We start from the raw sequence: 15,828 nt of genomic DNA, 5'->3' as shown, positions 1-15,828 counted from the left end.
CCATATATATATATATATATATATGTCGTACCTAGTAGCCAGAACTCACTTCTCAGCCTACTATGCAAGGCCCAATTTGCCTAATAAGCCAAGTTTTCCTGAATTAATATATTTTCTCTAATTTTTTTCTTATGAAATGATAAAGCTACTCATTTCATTATGTATAAGGTCAATTTTTTTTTATTGCAGGTAAAATTAATGTAGATATATGACCGAACCTAACCAACCCTACCTAACCTAACCTAACCTATCTTTATAGGTTAGGTTTGGTTAGGTAGCCGAAAAAGTTAGGTTAGGTTGGGTTAGGTAGGTTAGGTAGTCGAAAAAACATTATTTCATGAAAACTTGGCTTATTAGGCAAATCGGGCCTTGTATAGTAGGCTGAGAAGTGCGTTCTGGCTACTAGGTACGACATATATATATATATATATGTCGTACCTAGTAGCCAGAACTCACTTTTTGGCCTACTATTCAAGGCCCGATTTGCCTAATAAGCCAAGTTTTCCTGAATTAATATATTTTTTCTAATTTTTTTCTTATGAAATGATAAAGCTACCCATTTCATTATGTATGAGGTCAATTTTTGTTTATTGGAGTTAAAATTAACGTAGATATATGACCGAACCTAACCAACCCTACCTAACCTAACCTAACCTATCTTTCTAGGTTAGGTTTGGTTAGGTAGCCGAAAAAGTTAGGTTAGGTTAGGTTAGGTAGGTTAGGTAGTCGAAAAACAATTAATTCATGAAAACTTGGCTTATTAGGCAAATCGGGCCTTGCATAGTAGGCTGAGAAGTGCGTTCTGGCTACTAGGTACGACATATATATATATATATATATATATATATATATATATATATATATATATATATATATATATATATATATATATATATATATATACACACACTAAGAGTTTACATTATGTCTGAATATTAAGTTTTGGATTAAATTAAACTTGCTGATAGTAAAGTACTGGGATGGGCTTATAATAATACTCCAGTGTGATTGGCCTCAAGTCTAACACTCACCTTGCAATGTATTTACGTGATGCAATGATCTGATCCAGCACGGGTGACGTCTCCAATTAACTTCCAATGGAATATTAAACTGAAATCAATTCAGGTCTTTAGATAATCCGCACTAAGTAATGTGAGGCGTCGGGCAAGCGAGGTATAGCTGCCTCACCGCGGCTGGCGAAGATGTGTACTGAAGATGAGCTCATGAACCAACCCCACTACACACACGCACACGCACACGCACACACACACGCACACACACACGCACACACACACACGCACACGCACACACGCACACACACACGCACACGCACACACACACGCACACACACACGCACACACACACACACACACACACACACACACACACACACACACACACACACACACACACACACACACACACACCTGTGCACCTCTAAGCCTAGTTTAATATTCACACCGACCAATTCCCTTTTTGTATGCTAATCGCATTTTATTTGTACAGTCCGAATGTGAATGTCTTCATTATTCTTTGGACACAGCAAGCAGTTTTATGGATGGTGTTTCAGAGACAGACTTCAAGGTTTCTCATGTCGACTGTGAACTTGACCCTGGAAGTGGTATGGGGCGCGGTGTTGGTGGTGGGGGGAGGAGTGAGCGATGTGTGGGGGGAAGCCTATTGTCTCTGGCTCTCCACTGCACCTGGAAAGGTTCACGCCTGAAGCCTAGTCATTCTTAATTGGATTAGTCAAATATTTATGTCTTTCAAGCTTGTTATTTGTGCTTCAGGGAATTCCATGTTAAAATTGAATTTTTATTCACATTTTTGCTTACGTGCGACGTCAGTTTACGTCTATTGTGTTTTTTCTTCTACATGAAAAAATTATTCAGTATATTTTCTCAAGAATTTTATTATTAGACAACGATTTTATTAGTTCTCAATAATATGTTTTGATAAGTAAAGAGCACATTTGTAAAGAGTATCATGAGTATATCACCTCACACGATATACGCACCGAGAAGCATACACTGAGTTTACTCTGACTGTAGACAATGATCAGAACTAAAGTATACTTTCTGGTTGGTCACTTAGCACGTGTAGGTGCCTCAAGCCCCCTCCAGAAGATAATAGACATTAAGCCCAATACCACACAGTCGCTACAAGAAATAGTCCTGACTTCGTTTAAGATTAAAGTTAACTCGTTGCTTGTTCAGTATAAGCAGTTGCGATGGCCTCAATGACCCCAAGAGGTTACAAAGCATTATGCTCACCACCAAACCAATGTATGTTTACCATAAATAAGTTAATGGCGTAATTATGTTTTCTTAATGATCACTTAAATTTCCCATTTCGCCAGGGAAGCTGTCGACTCTCTCTCTCACTCTCACTCTCACTCTCTCTCTCTCACTCTCACTCTCACTCTCACTCTCACTCTCACTCTCACTCTCTCTCTCTCTCTCTCTCTCTCTCTCTCTCCCAAGGTTAAACTGAGCTAGTCTCCCTTGAATGGTTGTTTACCCTGCCTGCCTGTTTACACAGTAACACACATATCCATTATTAATTTTGTTATTTTTAATGTAATGCTGATAATAATACTTGTAAAATATTATGTTCATATCATTTAAATGATCAAGAAAGTGAAGTAGACGTTGTGGCAATGTGTTAAGGAGCATTACCATAGTACCGCGAGGGGGCACTGGAGGAAGATCACCCCAAGGTGAAGGTGACGGGTTGGGGGGGGGGGGGTTAAGGGGGGAGAAGAGGCCCATAAAAACCTGGAGAGGTATTTTGAAGTGTGTTCCTGAACGTACCCACGCCTCCTGACACGCACACGTGTGTACACGCCTCCTGACACGCACACGTGTGTACACGCCTCCTGACACGCACACGTGTGTACATGTCTCCTGACACGCACACGCCTCCTGACACACACACGCCTCCTGACACGCACACGTGTGTACACGCCTCCTGACACGCACACGTGTGTATACGCCTCCTGACACGCACACGTGTGTACATGTCTCCTGACACGCACACGCCTCCTGACACACACACGCCTCCTGACACGCACACGTGTGTACACGCCTCCTGACACGCACACGTGTGTACACGCCTCCTGACACGCACACGTGTGTACATGTCTCCTGACACGCACACGCCTCCTGACACGCACACGCGTGTACATGTCTCCTGACACGCACACGCGTGTACATGTCTCCTGACACGCACACGCGTGTACATGTCTCCTGACACGCACACGCGTGTACATGTCTCCTGACACGCACATGCGTGTACACGCCTCCTGACACGCACACGCGTGTACACGCCTCCTGACACGCACACGTGTGTACATGTCTCCTGACACGCACACGCGTGTACACGCCTCCTGACACGCACACGTGTGTACACGCCTCCTGACACGCACACGTGTGTACACGCCTCCTGACACGCACACGTGTGTACACGCCTCCTGACACGCACACGTGTGCACACGCCTCCTGACACGCACACGTGTGTACACGCCTCCTGACACGCACACGTGTGTACACGCCTCCTGACACGCACACGTGTGTACACGCCTCCTGACACGCACACGTTTGTACACGCCTCCTGACACGCACACGTGTGTACACGCCTCCTGACACGCACACGTGTGTACACGCCTCCTGACACGCACACGTGTGTACACGCCTCCTGACACGCACACGTGTGTACACGCCTCCTGACACGCACACGTGTGTACATGTCTCCTGACACGCACACGCCTCCTGACACGCACACGCGTGTACATGTCTCCTGACACGCACACGTGTGTACACGCCTCCTGACACGCACACGTGTGTACACGCCTCCTGACACGCACACGTGTGTACACGCCTCCTGACACGCACACGTGTGTACACGCCTCCTGACACGAACACGTGTGTACACGCCTCCTGACACGCACACGTGTGTACATGTCTCCTGACACGCACACGTGTGTACACGCCTTCTGACACGCACACGTGTGTACATGTCTCCTGACACGCACACGTGTGTACACGCCTCCTGACACGCACACGTGTGTACATGTCTCCTGACACGCACACGTGTGTACACGCCTCCTGACACGCACACGTGTGTACACGCTTCCTGACACGCACAGGCGTGTACATGTCTCCTGACACGCACACGTGTGTACATGTCTCCTGACACGCACACGTGTGTACACGCCTCCTGACACGCACACGTGTGTACATGTCTCCTGACACGCACACGTGTGTACACGCTTCCTGACACGCACACGTGTGTACACGCTTCCTGACACGCACACGTGTGTACACGCTTCCTGACACGCACAGGCGTGTACATGTCTCCTGACACGCACACGTGTGTACACGCCTCCTGACACGCACACGTGTGTACACGCTTCCTGACACGCACAGGCGTGTACATGTCTCCTGACACGCACACGTGTGTACACGCCTCCTGACACGCACACGTGTGTACATGTCTCCTGACACGCACACGTGTGTACACGCTTCCTGACACGCACACGCGTGTACACGCCTCCTGACACGCACACGCGTGTACATGTCTCCTGACACGCACACGCGTGTACATGTCTCCTGACACGCACACGTGTGTACATGTCTCCTGACACGCACACGCGTGTACATGTCTCCTGACACGCACACGCGTGTACATGCCTCCTGACACGCACACGCGTGTACATGCCTCCTGACACACACACGCGTGTACATGTCTCCTGACACGCAAACGCGTGTAGATGTCTCCTGACACGCACACGCGTGTACATGTCTCCTGACACGCACACGCGTGTACATGTCTCCTGACACGCACACGTGTGTACATGTCTCCTGACACGCACACGTGTGTACACGCCTCCTGACACGCAAACGCGTGTACACGCCTCCTGACACGCACACGTGTGTACATGTCTCCTGACACGCACACGCGTGTACATGTCTCCTGACACGCACACGCGTGTACACGCCTCCTGACACGCACACGTGTGTACATGTCTCCTGACACGCACACGTGTGTACACGCCTCCTGACACATAACACACATACTCCCCTTATACAGTATACATAAGCGCACGTACATACAGAGATGCTGTTACACAACCACATAAAATATATACGAGTGCACTATTTCACAAATTCACTTTTTTCAATTACATGCCTTCAGTGGAACCTGTCCCAACAGAGCGTCGCATTTTGACGTACCAAAGGCCAAAAATGGTCGTACTAGAAAATGTTAGCGACTGGCGAAATTGATATAGTGTCCCGATTTCTGTTTTGTGTTCTCTGGTAGGTTAGGATAAGGGCACTATAGTACGACAGTTTCTTGACGTTGGGGACTTTAGGAGGCCGGGCTGTTCTGTGGGTCTCGTGGATTGTTGTTGGTTTAGATTCAGGTACTTAGAACAGAAGCTTCAAAGTAGCACGGGCTATGGTGAGCCCATGGTGGACTTACCTAGTACAGGAGCGGGACTATAACTTTGGGGTCTGGTGGCTGACACGTGCTGGTATATACAGGAGAGAGGTGAGGACTTGTCGCGGGCAGCACTGACGTTAGGTGAAGGAACACAGTACAGGCCACACTACACTGTCTCAAGAAATTTATTTCCAAGGTAAAATAAATTAATATATGCTTGTACTTTTCAGAACTGTTACATCTTCCCAAGCAGACGATAATTTGTGGTACGCTGCAAATGATCAATTTGACCACACCTCTAAATTTTATCGAAGTTAATGGAATCTTTGTTATCACATTATTTACAAAAATATAATATTTAAAAATTTTAGAGTACTTACGATTCGACCTGTGATTGGGATGCGATTGTAAATATTAACTTGATTTTCCCCAAAGTTCGATATTAACTTTTGTGTTCACTGAACTGCATTTGCCACGACTTTCAATCAGCTTCCCATTCATCATTTAAAAAAAATAAATCCATATTCATGATCGTCTACATTATTCTCTTGTATTGCTAATTCGCCAATAATGCAATCACGGAGATCATATATAAACGTATTTTGAACAATAAGAACTTAAGACAAAACCTAACAGCACACTACTTTTGTACGCAGTATATGGAAAACAAGAAATTCGTGTCATTTTAACAGAATGACTAACACACATAAAGGATTTATAACAACGCAGTATACTAACGACGGGACATCATTATACAGCCTGGTCCATCTGGCCTGCGGACGCACAGTAACAACAGTCTCAGTGTAAGAAGGCCTTGACATGCGACTTGTCCCGTCCTCCTGACAATAAATTTATCAATGACAGGACGGTCGTTACCAAACATGATAGTCCGGTTTAGTAATGCAAGGCTGCAACCTGCAAATATTGCAGCAATTCTCCCGACTCAGGTGTAGCAGGCGGTCGTCCTTATCACTGTACAATCATTGCGATGATTTTTATGTAAATTTTGGCATTATTTTAGATCTACTAAGTTGGAATATGGAGAACATGTGTGTTAGTGAGAAATGTTTTGCGTGTTTAACGACTGAATGCTTCAGTTATTCCAAAAGTATTTCACAGTGAAGGTGATCCTGTAACAAACTAGGCTGTTGTAAGAATTATCCAGAGTGGTTTATCGACAAAAGAGAATGGGAAGCTGAGCCGCATGGTGACCTGACCCCCAGGGGAATTCGCGGTGGAAATAACCAACGCTTTCTTCATAGCTGCGTAAAATGAATCATCCTATAGTATTCAGTAATTTAGAGAAAATTAGCCTTTATTCATTTTGCATTAAAATTGTATTGTATAATAGTACTGGATACAATATCAAGAGTATTCTAATTATTGAGTTTAAGTCACCATCAGTGACGTCACGAATCAGATCTAACTTTTGAGGCGGAGTGACCGGCGGTCATAGGTCATCAGGGGGTAACCCGGACACTAAAACTATTTTGAGAATCATCTTCGGGGTTTGTTGATGAGTTTGTCTTAACCCTGTGTGTTGAAGGTGTTCACAGTCCGTCACTCTCACCCTGTGTGTTGAAGGTGTCCACAGTCCGTCACTCTCACCCTGTGTGTTGAAGGTGTTCACAGTCCGTCACTCTCACCCTGTGTGTTGAAGGTGTCCACAGTCCGTCACTCTCATCCTGTGTGTTGAAGGTGTTCACAGTCCGTCACTCTCACCCTGTGTGTTGAAGGTGTCCACAGTCCGTCACTCTCATCCTGTGTGTTGAAGGTGTTCACAGTCCGTCACTCTCACCCTGTGTGTTGAAGGTGTTCACAGTCCGTCACTCTCACCCTGTGTGTTGAAGGTGTTCACAGTCCGTCACTCTCACCCTGTGTGTTGAAGGTGTCCACAGTCCGTCACTCTCATCCTGTGTGTTGAAGGTGTTCACAGTCCGTCACTCTCACCCTGTGTGTTGAAGGTGTCCACAGTCCGTCACTCTCATCCTGTGTGTTGAAGGTGTCCACAGTCCGTCACTCTCACCCTGTGTGTTGAAGGTGTCCACAGTCCGTCACTCTCACCCTGTGTGTTGAAGGTGTCTACAGTCCGTCACTAATTAATCGTCACTTAATTTCTTTCAGACTAATTCCTTTCCTATTTTATTATTAGTAAAACCGTATGTTATATCTTAATAATTTTAAGTACTCATAAGATATAATAATATGAAAATCTAAATGTTCATAGCTTTCATCATATACTTTAAAATTTCATATACTTTAAAAAGTCGGGCAGTGTCATGTGGTGTTGTTGCAGCTGTGTGTATACATATATATATATTAATATATATAATGTCGTACCTAGTAGCCAGAACGCACTTCTCAGCCTACTATGCAAGGCCCGATTTGCCTATTAAGCCAAGTTTTCCTGAAATAATATATTTTCTCTAATTTTTTTCTTATGAAATGATAAAGCTACCCATTTCATTATGTACGAGGGCAATTTTTTTTTTATTGGAGTTAAAATTAACGTAGTTATATGACCGAACCTAACCAACCCTACCTAACCTAACCTAACCTATCTTTATAGGTTAGGTTAGGTTAGGTAGCCGAAAAAGTTTGGTTAGGTTAGGTTAGGTCGTCGAAAAAACATTAATTCATGAAAACTTGGCTTATTAGGCAAATCGGGCCTTGCATAGTAGGCTGAGAAGTGCGTTCTGGCTACTAGGTACGACATATATATATATATATATATATATATATATATATATATATATATATATATATATATATATATATATATATATATATATATAATGTGCGAAATTATATATGTGCGAAATAACCTCCACCAACCAGCACATAATAGAGCAAATAAAGGTTGTTTTGCCTGACATTCATACAACCAACCCTGAGGACAGCACACTCCTAGGTGCTCCTCTTGGAAGGAATGCCATCGACGGGGTCCTTGGTAAGAAGATCACTGACCTGAAGAGGATGAACGAGAGGATTGAAGACATCGATGCTCATGATGCACTTTACCTCATCACCAGATGCTTGTCCCTCTCCAGGCTGACCCACTTTCTAAGATGTTCGCCATCTTTCAATAATATTAAATTAGAAGAGTACGACAGCTTGCTGAAATCAGTGCTAGAAAAAGCCCTCAACCTTTCTCTCAGAGACTCACAGTGGAAACAGGCCTCCCTTCCTGTCAGACTCGGGGGCCTTGGCGTGCGCACAGCAACACAAATTGCGATACCAGCGTTCTTGTCCTCTTCAGTGGCGTCTGACAACTTGGTGAAGGAAATCCTACCCGAGCACCTAGTTCAACATGCTGGGATACATGATCCCAGCTTCACAGACTGCACAACCAAATGGGTCTCTCTCGCAGGACCAGCACCCCAACCACCGCATTCTGAAGCCCATAAGCAATCCAGCTGGGATCGCCCTATTGCCGACCAAGAAGCTGCGACAACACATGACACTGCCCGACTTAAAGCTGTAGCAGCTCCCCATGCAGGTGACTTCCTATTAGCAACCCCAATGTCAGCAACCGGCACCCGTCTCACACCGCAGGCCCTCCGAATTGCTGTTGCTCTCCGCCTCGCTGCCCCAATACACACTGAATACAGGTGTATTTGCGGCGAGGCAATGATCGACAGGTACGGCGGGCATGGCCTTGTCTGCCAAAGGACATGAGGATGGCATGCAAGACTCAGCGAGGTTAACAACATTATTAAGAGAAGCCTTACCACAGCCGGTTGTCCAGCAGAGAGAGAGAGCCCCGTTTCCTAATGCCCCGCAACTCTGATGAGCCTGCCAGATGGGATCACGGTGAACCCCTGGAAGAATGGTAGACAGTTGGTGTGGGACTACACTTGCGTTTCAACTTTAGCCAACACCTATGTTAACTTCAGTGTTGTACAGGCAGGAGGTGCTGCCAATCACCGGGAAGCAGCCGAGTCACGTAAATACAGTGACCTTGATCACCACTACAATTTTGTCCCCATTGCCTCAGAGACACTTGGTACCTGGGGTAAAAGTGCTGCTAGTTTTTTTTTAAGGAGTTGGGGGTCCAAGCTAATTGAAACGACTAGAGACCCTAGAGCCGCCAGTTTTCTCTTTCAGCGCCTTAGTGTGGCGATCCAGAGAGGAAATGCTCACTGCATCCATGGTTCCTGCCCGCCATCTGAGGAGCTGGAGGAACTCTACAACTTGTGACAAGCAGCCTTGTACCCTGCATGTAACCAATGTTGTAACCCTCTTTGTGTAATGAAATTTTAAAATAAAGTTAGATATATACACACACATACCAAAAGAATAGGAGTGGTAGGAGAAGAAAATATCAAAGTGTTCAGTGAGGATCCACAAGGTCTTCTCTGAGTACTCTTTATTTTCTTCTCCGAGGCTATGGGTCCCTACACTTGCACCAGAGGTGGTACCCCCTTTCTAGGTTTAAATATATATATATATATATATATATATATATATATATATATATATATATATATATATATATATACCATACCCATTGTTGAAAGTTCGTTTTTCACCTCATCCACCTCACCCAAAAGTAGATATAAACCTCGAAGATGTGTAAAGCTCTATTCAGTTTCAGTTGTGTGTTTGTAAACTAAAGTCTATGAAAATGTAATAAGTTTTACGAAACGCGCTCAAGTGTCGCGTCAGACTAGAAATAAAAATGAATTTTGGAGAATTGATCTTTGAATTACCATCAACAGTGAAAAGAAACATAAGAAAGATAGAGAAAATTCGTGTTAGAATTATTAATCTTACTTTTACGGTCATATTTAATAATATATGTCTACAGGAAAGACTGCTACCAAAATATACTAATATATATATCATTGAATATGACAGCATATACTGTATTAATTATCTTCTGGAGGGCTTCTATTCCTCTAACTATTATTCTCGCATCAGGGGTTAGTTGAAAGAGGAGTTCTCCAAAAGTAATGTTCGTTTTTCAAGGCGAAGAAAAAAGTGAATAACTATAGAATGTATTACACTTATTAGTGTAATAATTAATTAGAATGAGTGTAATACATTCTATAGTCAGTTAAAAGGTAAGTTTATTTTTCCTGTCAAGAAACAAATTTCGAGTTAAATGTGATGATACCTGAGAGTGTGGAGTGTTAAACTACCTACAAGTGTAATTAAGAGGTGGCGGGTGGCTCCCAGGGTGGAGTTAATCACTTGATTAACACGAATCACCGATTTTCTAAACTTAAATAGGGAATAGGTGTTCATGAGTTCAGTGTCCTGAAAGCTATTGTTGTTATGAGTAATTCTATCAGTGTACACACGTGACTGCGTGTATGTGTACACCCAGGTGTGTGTCAGGGTGATGAGTTTCAGCTCCTGGGCTCCTCTTCTTCGGCCTTCAATCAACTGGTGAAAATATTGTGTGTTTGTGAGTAGCAACAGTGGGAGTGTACCGGCGTGGCGTGAGGGAGGTGTGTGGCTTGCCTGGCCTTGGCCCTGAAGCCTTGACGCGCCTCGGCCTCTCTCTCTACCCTGTTCCTCCCTCACCTCTCCTCTCCCTCTCTCACTCCCTCTCACTCTTATTCCCGAGTCTGGTCGCCACCTTCTCTCAGCCCTCCGCCGGCCTCTTGGTTTGCCTGAGCCAGGCGCGGCACTTTAGTACAGTGACTGTGGAACAAAAAGTCTTCCTGAGGTTCATCATGGGTTCTGTCCAAGGCCTAACGCTGCTCCTCGTTTGTTTATTTACGGTACAAAAATGTCATGTATGTAAATTACATGAGAAGCAACTTATTTATATTTGTTCTCAAAATATATTGTATAGTCTGGTACTTTGATTTTGTTGTCTTTATTAATATGGAAGTTGTCACTTTAGAGCTCAGATATGTTGTAAAAGTTGTTGTTATTATTATAAGTTGATCACACAGTATATGAACCGAGAAGGGATATATATATATATATATATATATATATATATATATATATATATATATATATATATATATATATATATATATATATGTTGTACCTAGTAGCCAGAATTCACTATTTGGCCTACTATGCAAGGTCCGATTTGCCTAATAAGTCAAGTTTTCCTGAATTTATATATATTTTTAGATTTTTTTTCTTGTGAAATGATAAAGCTATCCATTTCATTATGTATGTGTTAAGGTCTTTTAATTTGAGTTAAAACTAACGTAGATATATGACCAAGCCTAATATTTTAACCAACCCTACCTAACCTAACCTATCTTAACCTAACCTAAACTAACATAACTAAGTCAATAATTTATGTTCTTAACATAATATAATAATATTATTTCAAATGAACCAATTGGAAGCAATATTTTTAAAATAAAGAAAATTACTCGACCTATTAGGCAAATCGGGCTTGCATAGTAGGCCGAGAAATGCGTTCTGGCTACTAGGTACGACATATATATATTATATTCCTTCTCGGTTCATATACTGTATGATTAACTTATTATTATTAATATTATTATTATTATGACATTTACAACGGCATGACGACGATTCCACTACGGGCTCACCATAGCTCGTGCTACTTGGAACTTTTTGTTCCAGATAGCGAATCTTGAACAACAACAACAACATACAACGGCCTTACTCTACAGAGTTCCTCGTAGAGTAAGGCCGGGCCTAGTGTTTAACGGCTTCTCTAACGATTATGTTGAAGGCGTCATTAAAAGGAAGGAGACACACCATGCAACCTCTGAAGAGTCAACTAACACAACACCTGTACCCCTTATTAGTGATAGTGTACCTGATAGTGACCTGCCCGAAACGCTTTGCGTAATAGTGGCTTTAGGCATTGTATGTACTAGCTCTATCTATAAAGCCAACAAACTTTGTAAAATCTCTTTATGTATGTACCTTTGCCTAAATAAATATTATTATTATTATTATTATTATTATTAGACTGTATTACAGGAACTTCTTTTCGACGGCTCATAAAACGGAGGAGAGTGTCCTGAAAGATATTATTAATAGGAACGTTATCCCCACAGACACAAATCAGAAGATATAATTGACAACTTACTTATGAAGAACTTTCCTGACACCAAACAGAACGCCTTGAAAGAGACCAACGTCGTCTATGCCTTTATATGCCCACTTGGGGACTGTAAGCCCCCAAGATCTCAGTATACAGGCAAAACAACAACGTTTCTTTCTAGACGATTAATAATGCACATACAACGGGGCTCCATCAAGGAACATATAATCTCCTCACACAACCAGACCATCACCAGAGAAATCTTAACAAGCAACACAGAAATAATCGACAGGTACAACGACAACAGAAGACTCGACATCAGCGAGGCCCTACACATCAAAAAGTCAAGAGTTCATTGTATATGAAATGAGCTTATTAATGTTGAACTCTATACGGGATAACATTATATTTATAGATTAAACTCTGGGAAGACTGCTGCTTTAATTAAGGAACATGTTAGTCGATAGGCATTTTTTATTAGAATTTGGGCCTATACCCGAGTGTTTGTTCGAAGCAGATTGACCAGACCACACACTAGAAGGTGAAGGGACCACGACGTTTTGGTCCGTCCTGGACCATTCTCAAGTCCAGAGTGCCGGCGGGCACAAGTTTGTTGGAAGGATGATAGTGACCTAAAGAGGTTATAGATTAGTTTAGCGTGGTGGTAGTCCTGTCAACATCTGGAGGGCAATTTAACCCACCACAACAGCTTTCTGACCATCCAGCAGGTAAGTACACGCCAGGCCTAAACACAGCCCGCGGTTGCCATACATTCTCAAGTGTATATATACATTGAGAAGATATGTATATATTTTATGTATGTATTGTGAGAGGTACCCGGCAGTGCCCAGGATACTATCTCTCTCCTTTCTTCCCCCATCTTCACACTCCCTTTCCTTCCTCTTTCCCTTCTCTCTACCTTCCTACTCTCCCCTCCAAACCTCGAACAGACAGACATTTCCATTTATATAGAGCAAATCATGAACATGTGCGGGTAAACGGCGGGAGTAATTTAAACACATGACAACACATTTCCAACCTCATAGATTGGAGGAGGGTGGGGGGGGGGTTACTGGTTATATTTCTTAAATATAACCTGTAACCTGTTAAATATTATATAAATATAATATTTCTTAAATAAGTGGGCATGTGAAGGCCTAGCCCAACCAGCCTATGCCCGTAGTGTTACCCAGACAAGTCCCCCCTACAAATTTGGTAGAGGCTCTTCCCATGGGTCTGGCTTACAGACAGCCATTCTCTCTTATGGGTATATATAATCTATTGCGATGTTGGTCTTATGGTTACCAGGGATGCCCAAGGGCTTACTGACCAACGACGAAGCATCTTCCTGAATTCAAAACACAACGAAAGTAAACTCCGTACATATACACCGTGTTATTATGTATACATTTTAATGATTATATCGAATTACTCGAGAGTACAGTATACATTTGTAATGTTCTTCCTGCTGACTAACAGGTGAATCTTTCAAGTTAATTGGCATATACTTAAATAATTGTCGATGAATCTGGTGAGATCTGCATCAGTGATTTGGATCCTGTTGTGGCGGCCTTGACCCTCAGCAGGTCCTCGTCACCCCACACCGACTGAGGACGCCAGGTTCAACTGTCCCTCTTTCTGGAGTTTCTGCAGAAAATCACCTTCGACAAATTTAATATTTCATGAGTATTAAGCGAGGATAGGAACTGGTATGTTCCAGTATGTTATTATATAATATTATATATATTAATCTTCACTTGTGGTTTATGCAAGTATAGGCTTTTAATATTATATATATATATATATATATATATATATTAAATGTGACTGTAAGGGTGAGAACAATGAATCTAGCCCGAGTTTTTTTATTTTCCTTACACTTTTCTTCACTTGGGAAGGAAGTTGAAAATTAAATCTCCAGAATTAATTTTTATAGTTTAATTTGGCCTTGACGCTGAATTGCGTTTCGTTAACTCTTGGGAACATTGTCAGAGGCAGCTTTGGAATCATTACAAATTGACTTATGAAGATTAAGCCACCCAAGTGGTGGCACGGGCATGAATAAGCCGTTAGCGGTAGATGTTTTGAAATGAACGTAATCTTTGGTTGTGAAATGACATGTACTGTGTACTGAGCTCGCATTTAAATCGTCAGTCCTTAGATTACAAATTGTCTTGCTGCATGATATGTAGCCGAGGATGAGGTGTAGGTGATAAGGTGAAGGTGATGAGGTCAAGAAGCACCTCATTGACAGGCCCACTGTACCTTGTCACTCTCCTGTGGTCATGATGGCTGGGGCAGTATGCTGTGTGTTCCCTCGTGTTCTGGAAGTTGGCGGACAGTAATTTGGTGCAAGTTGGCTATTGATGCGTGGCTTGGTTTGCTTGATGTATAATGCCTCGTCTCTTGTCGCTGTGTCTCTCGATTGTTTTGCTGCTGTTTGAGTATATTTCTGGCTATGTATAGAAGTTATATGTTCTTTATTAGGTGCTTGCTGTTGGTGCACTGTTAGGCGTCTTGAAAGGGATGTTGTCTTGCCTATATATTGATTTCGATGGGGCTGACAGTCCCCCAATTGGGCATATGAAGGCATAGACGACATTCGTTTTTGTCAAGGGACTTCGTTTGGTCTCAGGAGAGTTCTTCATGAGCAAGTTACTAGTCTTCTTTCTCTTACAGTATATTATTAATCCAACTTACTCATGAAGAACTCTCCTAAAACCAAGAAGCCACTTGAAAGAGAGTTGGGGGAGACTAAATCTGTGACCCCTCCAGGTCTCGAACCTGGGTTGCCAGAGAACCATATACCTTGCAGATCAGTACTATAATCACTCAGCAAGCTATTGCTTATTAATCGCTGGTTGAATTTATTTATTTATTTATTTATAAACAAGAAGTTACATCGGGGGGAACAGAGAATATAGAAAATAAATTGAATTAACATTCTTGTAAAGCCACTAGCATGCATAGCGTTTCGGGCAAATGGTTATAGTACTGAGTTGTCAGGGGTATGATTTCCCGGCCCAGCTTCAAATCATGGAGGAGTCATAGAGTTTATAGTTAATCTATAGAGCTCTTCCTTTGATATCACTGGTAAGGAATGTTGAAGCTATCCTGAACTAACCAAAACATTGCGGCCGTCAATGGACAAATTTACTGAAGTCACCCCATTTGCTTTAATTCCGGTCGGAGAAAACTAGCTCGGGACAGTAGCAGTGAGGAGGTGAACTTGTAACAGGTCCCGCCGGCCTTAACCAGGATGTGGAGCAGGTGAGATCATGCACCAGAGCGTGCAGGAGCACTGGACTCACGCCATCTCTGGAATACTTTATGTACAAGATGGATGTGATGAAATACATTGGCAGAACAAAGTTCATAACGGTGAA

At 42.8% G+C, this 15,828-nt stretch overlaps 1 protein-coding gene across 2 annotated transcripts in view; it reads right to left on the bottom strand.

The window, feature by feature from the left end:
• LOC123769726 (SCO-spondin) overlaps nucleotides 1–15,828 on the bottom strand; it is a 108,414-nt gene that overhangs the window by 66,667 nt on the left and 25,919 nt on the right. The window contains exon 1 of one of the 2 annotated variants that reach the window (XM_045760945.2): nucleotides 1,032–1,220. The exons of the other annotated variant lie outside the window; for it this stretch is intronic. The gene's annotated coding sequence lies outside the window, so the exon portion shown is untranslated. Of the gene's footprint in view, nucleotides 1–1,031; nucleotides 1,221–15,828 lie in introns of those variants that run through there. 2 annotated transcript variants of the gene reach the window in all.

Source organism: Procambarus clarkii, chromosome 45 (genome assembly GCF_040958095.1).
Source record: "Procambarus clarkii isolate CNS0578487 chromosome 45, FALCON_Pclarkii_2.0, whole genome shotgun sequence".
Lineage (NCBI taxonomy): Eukaryota > Metazoa > Arthropoda > Malacostraca > Decapoda > Cambaridae > Procambarus > Procambarus clarkii.
The sequence above is the reverse complement of the archived record's forward strand: the minus strand, read 5'-3'. Positions and strand labels throughout refer to the sequence as shown.